This window comes from Lissotriton vulgaris, chromosome 4_1 (genome assembly GCF_964263255.1).
Source record: "Lissotriton vulgaris chromosome 4_1, aLisVul1.2, whole genome shotgun sequence".
Classification (NCBI taxonomy): Eukaryota; Metazoa; Chordata; class Amphibia; order Caudata; family Salamandridae; genus Lissotriton; species Lissotriton vulgaris.
Window position 1 is genome coordinate 438693521 of NC_141691.1, and position 1204 is coordinate 438694724.

Consider the following 1204-nt stretch of genomic DNA (forward strand, 5'->3'; position numbering starts at 1 on the left):
ACTGACACACCCAGCAACAAGAACCTATTGGGGTGGAAAACTCTAACCAGATCCTGGTAGACATTGGAGACATTGTAGGTTCCAAACTGAACACAAAACTATCCAACAAAAATCTACACGAAATTAGCATTTCTGAGAGACGCTTGGGCCGCCCTCTGCATGAGTACAAACGTTTAAATGACCTCATTCCCCCCTGTACCCAGAGAAATTGGACCATAAAAGTGCTAGGGCACCCACTCCTGAAGAAGGCAGCAGAGGTATAGAAGATAAAATGGGAAATTCCATAGTCACAACTACCCCATACAGGGAAGGACAGCAAGGTGATCCAGTGTCCACCCAAATAACCAGTGTCCCCACAAAGAGGAATCGCATAGGATCTGGCCAAGCAGAAATAATGGAAAAGTCTTTTGAGGCAAACTAGCCATCAAGAACAAGATCACTTTATGCTGGAATTAAGACTGGCCCGGCATGCCCCTAGAACTAACTATTCAAATTTTCTCAGGAAGCACAAATTGCATTGATGATATTATCCCACAAAACACAGAAACAGCGCCAATAGTTGCCCCAAATACATCACCATCATCCTCATTCAACTATAAGGCACCTAAAGAGCACCCAGAAAGCACGGCCTGCGGATCCAAGCCAACACTTAACAAAGTCATGAACATCGAGGCAGATATCAACACTAACTCTCCAGTGCCACAGTTGTAAAAACTTCTAGGGCTCAAGGACTTCAATCAAATCAGCCCAGAGATAGGCAGGGAAAAATGGTACACTATGGCTAGCCCCAGCGGGGCAACATGCTTAGGGAGAAATGGCAAAAGAATGTATGATGTTACAACGCATACTTTTACAATGCATACCTTTACAACACATTTTTTACAACGCAACATCCATTACAACGCATTCCATTATAACGCATGCCATGACAAAGAATTTTTTAAAACTACGTTTACAACGCATTCCATTACAACGCATACTACCTTTACAACGCATACCATTACAATGCATAACATTACATTGCACGTAAGGTAAGTACTGGATAGTGTAGGGGTAAAAATTACTATTCTAACTCCAGGGGGGTATAATAGTAGGGTAAGTGTTGGATAGTGTAGGGGTAAAAATTACTATTCTAACTCCAGGGGGGTGTAATAGTAGGGTAAATGTTGGATAGTGTAAGGGTACTGTGTGTTGTAATGCTATG